This window comes from Saccoglossus kowalevskii, chromosome 5 (genome assembly GCF_978046115.1).
Source record: "Saccoglossus kowalevskii chromosome 5, keSacKowa6.1, whole genome shotgun sequence".
Lineage (NCBI taxonomy): Eukaryota > Metazoa > Hemichordata > Enteropneusta > Harrimaniidae > Saccoglossus > Saccoglossus kowalevskii.
Window position 1 is genome coordinate 1,807,966 of NC_140645.1, and position 7,902 is coordinate 1,815,867.

The following is a 7,902-nucleotide window of genomic DNA, read 5'->3' on the forward strand; positions in this document are numbered from 1 at the left end:
TACTCTCTGATTCATATGTTCTATATATAACATATAATGTACATTGTCTCATACACACACTACTCTCTGATTCATATGTTCTATATATAACATATAATGTACATTGTCTCATACACACATTACACCCTGATTCATGTGTTCTATATATAACATATAATGTACATTGTATCATATACACATTACTGCCTGATTCATATGTTCTATATATAACATATAATGTACATTGTCTCATACACACATTACACCCTGATTCATATGTTCCATATATAACATATAATGAACATTGTCTCATACACATATTACACCCTGATTCATATAACTCATATTCAACATATAATGTACATTGTCTCATGCACACATTACTCCCTGATTCATATGTTCCATATATAACATATATTGTACAATGTCTCATACACACATCACACCCTGATTCATATGTTCCATATATAACATATAATGTACTTTGTCTCATATACACATTATACCCTGATTCATATGTTCTATATATAACATATAATGTACATTGTCTCATGCACACATTACACCCTGACTCACATGTTCTATATATAACATATAATGTACATTGTCTGATACACACATTACACCCTAATTCATATGTTCTATATATAACATATAATGTACATTGTCTCATACACACATTACACTCTGATTCATGTGTTCTATATATAACATATAATGTACATTGTCTCAAACACACACTACTCTCTGATTCATATGTTCTATATATAACATATAATGTACATTGTCTCATACACACACTACTCTCTGATTCATATGTTCTATATATAACATATAATGTACATTGTATCATATACACATTACTGCCTGATTCATATGTTCTATATATAACATATAATGTACATTGTCTCATACACACATTACACCCTGATTCATATGTTCTGTATATAACATATAATGTACATTGTCTCAAACACACACTACTCTCTGATTCATATGTTCTATATATAACATATAATGTACATTGTCTCATACACACACTACTCTCTGATTCATATGTTCTATATATAACATATAATGTACATTGTCTCATACACACATTACACCCTGATTCATGTGTTCTATATATAACATATAATGTACATTGTATCATATACACATTACTGCCTGATTCATATGTTCTATATATAACATATAATGTACATTGTCTCATACACACATTACACCCTGATTCATATGTTCCATATATAACATATAATGAACATTGTCTCATACACATATTACACCCTGATTCATATAACTCATATTCAACATATAATGTACATTGTCTCATGCACACACTACTCCCTGATTCATATGTTCCATATATAACATATATTGTACAATGTCTCATACACACATCACACCCTGATTCATATGTTCCATATATAACATATAATGTACTTTGTCTCATATACACATTATACCCTGATTCATATGTTCTATATATAACATATAATGTACATTGTCTCATGCACACATTACACCCTGACTCACATGTTCTATATATAACATATAATGTACATTGTCTGATACACACATTACACCCTAATTCATATGTTCTATATATAACATATAATGTACATTGTCTCATACACACATTACACTCTGATTCATGTGTTCTATATATAACATATAATGTACATTGTATCATATACACATTACTGCCTGATTCATATGTTCTACATATAACATATAATGTACATTGTCTCATACACACACTACTCTCTGATTCATATTTTCTATATATAACATATAATGTACATTGTCTCATACACACATTACACCCTGATTCATATGTTCTATATATAACATATAATGTACATTGTCTCATACACACATTACACCCTGATTCATATGTTCTATATATAACATATAATGTTCATTGTCTCATACACACATTACTCCCTGATTCATATGTTCTATATATAACATATAATGTACATTGTCTCATACACACATTATACCCTGATTCACATTCTCTATATATAACATATAATGTACATTGTCTCATTCACACTTTACTCCCTGATTCATATGTTCTATATATAACATATAATGTACATTGTCTCACACACACATTACACCCTGATCCATATGTTCTGTATATAACATATAATGTACATTGTCTCATACACACACTACTCTCTGATTCATATGTTCTATATATAACATATAATGTACATTGTCTCATACACACACTACTCTCTGATTCATATGTTCTATATATAACATATAATGTACATTGTCTCATACACACATTACACCCTGATTCATATGTTCTGTATATAACATATAATGTACATTGTCTCATACACACATTACACCCTGATTCATATGTTTCATATATAACATATAATGTACATTGTCTCATGCACACATTACTGCCTGATTCATATGTTCTATATATATCATATAATGTACATTGTCTGATACACACATTACACCCTAATTCATATGTTCTATATATAACATATAATGTACATTGTCTCATACACACATTACACTCTGATTCATGTGTTCTATATATAACATATAATGTACATTGTATCTTATACACACTACTCTCTGATTCATATTTTCTATATATAACATATAATGTACATTGTCTCATACACACATTACACCCTGATTCATATGTTCTATATATAACATATAATGTACATTGTCTCATACACACATTACACCCTGATTCATATGTTCTATAAATAACATATAATGTACATTGTCTCATACACACATTACACCCTGATTCATATGTTCAATATATAACATATAATGTACATTGTCTCATACATACATTACACCCTGATTCATATGTTCTATATATAACATATATGTACATTGTCTCATACACACATTATACCCTGATTCACATTCTCTATATATAACATATAATGTACATTGTCTCATTCACACTTTACTCCCTGATTCATATGTTCTATATATAACATATAATGTTCATTGTCTCATACACACATTACTCCCTGATTCATATGTTCTATATATAACATATAATGTTCATTGTCTCATACACACATTACTCCCTGATTCATATGTTCTATATATAACATATAATGTACATTGTCTCACACACATTACACCCTGATTCATATGTTCTGTATATAACATATAATGTACATTGTCTCATACACACACTACTCTCTGATTCATATGTTCTATATATAACATATAATGTACATTGTCTCATACACACACTACTCTCTGATTCATATGTTCTATATATAACATATAATGTACATTGTCTCATACACACATTACACTCTGATTCATATGTTCTGTATATAACATATAATGTACATTGTCTCATACATACATTGCACCCTGATTCATATGTTTCATATATAACATATAATGTACATTGTCTCATGCACACATTACTGCCTGATTCATATGTTCTATATATATCATATAATGTACAGTGTCTCATACACACATTACACCCTGATTCATATGTTCCATATATAACATATAATGTACATTGTCTCATATACACATTACACCCTGATTCATATGTTCTATATACAAAATATAATGTACATTGTCTCATACACACATTACACACAATGATTCATATGTTCTATATATAACATATAATGTACATTGTCTCATACACACATTATACCCTGATTGATATGTTCTATATATAACATATAATGTACATTGTCTCATACACACATTACACCCTGATTCATATGTTCTATATATAACATATAATGTACATTGTCTCATACACACATTACACCCTGATTCACATTCTCTATATATAACATATAATGTACATTGTCTCATTCACACTTTACTCCCTGATTCATATGTTCTATATATAACATATAATGTTCATTGTCTCATACACACATTACTCCCTGTTTCATATGTTCTATATATAACATATAATGTACATTGTCTCATACACACATTATACCCTGATTCACATTCTCTATATATAACATATAATGTACATTGTCTCATTCACACTTTACTCCCTGATTCATATGTTCTATATATAACATATAATGTACATTGTCTCACACACACATTACACCCTGATTCATATGTTCTGTATATAACATATAATGTACATTGTCTCATACACACACTACTCTCTGATTCATATGTTCTATATATAACATATAATGTACATTGTCTCATACACACACTACTCTCTGATTCATATGTTCTATATATAACATATAATGTACATTGTCTCATACACACATTACACCCTGATTCATATGTTCTGTATATAACATATAATGTACATTGTCTCATACACACATTACACCCTGATTCATATGTTTCATATATAACATATAATGTACATTGTCTCATGCACACATTACTGCCTGATTCATATGTTCTATATATATCATATAATGTACAGTGTCTCATACACACATTACACCCTGATTCATATGTTCCATATATAACATATAATGTACATTGTCTCATATACACATTACACCCTGATTCATATGTTCTATATACAAAATATAATGTACATTGTCTCATACACACATTACACACAATGATTCATATGTTCTATATATAACATATAATGTACATTGTCTCATACACACATTATACCCTGATTGATATGTTCTATATATAACATATAATGTACATTGTCTCATACACACATTACACCCTGATTCATATGTTCTATATATAACATATAATGTACATTGTCTCATACACACATCACACCCTGATTCATATGTTCCATATATAACATATAATGTACTTTGTCTCATATACACATTATACCCTGATTCATATGTTCTATATATAACATATAATGTACATTGTCTCATGCACACATTACACCCTGACTCACATGTTCTATATATATCGTATAATGTACATGGTCTGATACACACATTACACCCTAATTCATATGTTCTATATATAACATATAATGTACATTGTCTCATACACACATTACACCCTGATTCATGTGTTCTATATATAACATATAATGTACATTGTATCATATACACATTACTGCCTGATTCATATGTTCTATATATAACATATAATGTACATTGTCTCATACACACACTACTCTCTGATTCATATTTTCTATATATAACATATAATGTACATTGTCTCATACACACATTACACCCTGATTCATATGTTCTATATATAACATATAATGTACATTGTCTCATACACACATTACACCCTGATTCATATGTTCTATATATAACATATAATGTACATTGTCTCATACACACATTACACCCTGATTCATATGTTCTGTATATAACATATAATGTACATTGTCTCATACACACACTACTCTCTGATTCATATGTTCTATATATAACATATAATGTACATTGTCTCATACACACACTACTCTCTGATTCATATGTTCTATATATAACATATAATGTACATTGTCTCATACACACATTACACCCTGATTCATATGTTCTGTATATAACATATAATGTACATTGTCTCATACACACATTATACCCTGATTGATATGTTCCATATATAACATATAATGTACATTGTCTCATACACACATTACACCCTGATTCATATGTTCTATATATAACATATAATGTACATTGTCTCATACACACATCACACCCTGATTCATATGTTCTATATATAACATATAATGTACATTGTCTCATGCACACATTACACCCTGACTCACATGTTCTATATATATCATATAATGTACAGTGTCTCATACACACATTACACCCTGATTCATATGTTCCATATATAACATATAATGTACATTGTCTCATATACACATTACACCCTGATTCATATGTTCTATATACAAAATATAATGTACATTGTCTCATACACACATTACACACAATGATTCATATGTTCTATATATAACATATAATGTACATTGTCTCATACACACATTATACCCTGATTGATATGTTCTATATATAACATATAATGTACATTGTCTCATACACACATTACACCCTGATTCATATGTTCTATATATAACATATAATGTACATTGTCTCATACACACATCACACCCTGATTCATATGTTCCATATATAACATATAATGTACTTTGTCTCATATACACATTATACCCTGATTCATATGTTCTATATATAACATATAATGTACATTGTCTCATGCACACATTACACCCTGACTCACATGTTCTATATATATCGTATAATGTACATGGTCTGATAGACACATTACACCCTAATTCATATGTTCTATATATAACATATAATGTACATTGTCTCATACACACATTACACCCTGATTCATGTGTTCTATATATAACATATAATGTACATTGTATCATATACACATTACTGCCTGATTCATATGTTCTATATATAACATATAATGTACATTGTCTCATACACACACTACTCTCTGATTCATATTTTCTATATATAACATATAATGTACATTGTCTCATACACACATTACACCCTGATTCATATGTTCTATATATAACATATAATGTACATTGTCTCATACACACATTACACCCTGATTCATATGTTCTATATATAACATATAATGTACATTGTCTCATACACACATTACACCCTGATTCATATGTTCTGTATATAACATATAATGTACATTGTCTCATACACACACTACTCTCTGATTCATATGTTCTATATATAACATATAATGTACATTGTCTCATACACACACTACTCTCTGATTCATATGTTCTATATATAACATATAATGTACATTGTCTCATACACACATTACACCCTGATTCATATGTTCTGTATATAACATATAATGTACATTGTCTCATACACACATTATACCCTGATTGATATGTTCCATATATAACATATAATGTACATTGTCTCATACACACATTACACCCTGATTCATATGTTCTATATATAACATATAATGTACATTGTCTCATACACACATCACACCCTGATTCATATGTTCTATATATAACATATAATGTACATTGTCTCATGCACACATTACACCCTGACTCACATGTTCTATATATATCGTATAATGTACATGGTCTGATACACACATTACACCCTAATTCATATGTTCTATATATAACATATAATGTACATTGTCTCATACACACATTACACCCAGATTCATGTGGTCTATATATAACATATAATGTACATTGTATCATATACACATTACTGCCTGATTCATATGTTCTATATATAACATATAATGTACATTGTCTCATACACGCACTACTCTCTGATTCATATTTTCTATATATAACATATAATGTACATTGTCTCATACACACATTACACCCTGATTCATATGTTCTATATATAACATATAATGTACATTGTCTCATACACACATTACACCCTGATTCATATGTTCTGTATATAACATATAATGTACATTGTCTCATACACACACTACTCTCTGATTCATATGTTCTATATATAACATATAATGTACATTGTCTCATACACACACTACTCTCTGATTCATATGTTCTATATATAACATATAATGTACATTGTCTCATACACACATTACACCCTGATTCATATGTTCTGTATATAACATATAATGTACATTGTCTCATACACACATTACACCCTGATTCATATGTTTCATATATAACATATAATGTACATTGTCTCATGCACACATTACTGCCTGATTCATATGTTCTATATATATCATATAATGTACATTGTCTGATACACACATTACACCCTAATTCATATGTTCTATATATAACATATAATGTACATTGTCTGATACACACATTACACTCTGATTCATGTGTTCTATATATAACATATAATGTACATTGTATCATATACACACTACTCTCTGATTCATATTTTCTATATATAACATATAATG